Raw genomic sequence first — 1,080 nt, forward strand, 5'->3', positions numbered from 1 at the left:
AAAACTCTTAATTCTTTCCATGATGCTGGGTGCAAACTGAATTGGACAAGAACTGAACCAAATTCAGTGGTTAGGTTCAGTGTTGACCTTGTGGGGAAATTTGATTCAGTTCTCCAGTTTGATTTGCAACCAACACTGTGGAAAGAATTAAATTCATGAAATGAGGTACCACTGTAATTTTTAAATTCACCAGGGTAAAACCCAAGCCACCCAAGGCTCCAGAAAACAAAGGGGAGAGACCACAAACCTCATACACCTCCGGACCCGTGGATGGTCTCAAGTTTCTTTTCAGAAAACACCAACCAACCTGCTGAGCCAAATAGGTAAACCATTTTGTTTCCACTGAATACAAGGGAAAATCAGCTCCTTCCTAGAAATAGGGTCCCTTCTTGTATGGCTTGTGTAGCAAGCTTTGCTGCTGTTTTGCTTGCCACAACTCACTTTTGAGCTGCTGACCTCAAGTTAAAATGACTTCTTTTGGCTTGTTCTTCTTTTTCTTAGAATCCTCTTTGGTGGCTCAAAAATTGTCTCTTGAAGAAATAATAGTAAGTAATTACTTACAGAGAGCTTAAATCTAACCATATCCCTTTCCTAATTCTAACATTTATCTGAGGACCTTATAGACTAGATGAAATTGCCCAGAATATTGTCATCCTCCAGAATCAAGTAGACTCACTGGCAGCAGTGGCCCTACAAAGCCAAAGGGAACTAGACCTCCTAGCTGCTGAAAAAGGGAGATTATGTTTGATTCTAGAAGAATGTTGCTTCTGTGTCAGTCAGTCTAGAACAGTGAGAGATGCAGCTAGCTTCAAAAGTTAGTGGCCACACATCTAGGATCTACCGGGAACTGTCTGAACCCTGGGGAGTGATGCCTAACCAAAAGGCTAGAATTGGGCGTTGTTAAGGGTTGTATCTAGCTGTCCACCCAAAGCCTCATGCACTCAGAGGTGGGGCTTTTGGAGTGGCTGGACCATGGGTATGTGATACTGGGATTAAGGATGTGGATAATAAAAGGCCCAAGCTGGGTGTGGATGGCACTGCCCAAAGGGCAAGCAGCCTGAATGGAATAAAAAAGAAAAG

This window comes from Fukomys damarensis, unplaced genomic scaffold (assembly GCF_012274545.1).
Source record: "Fukomys damarensis isolate Sample0158 unplaced genomic scaffold, DMR_v1.0_HiC HiC_scaffold_38, whole genome shotgun sequence".
In the NCBI taxonomy this organism is placed as follows: domain Eukaryota; kingdom Metazoa; phylum Chordata; class Mammalia; order Rodentia; family Bathyergidae; genus Fukomys; species Fukomys damarensis.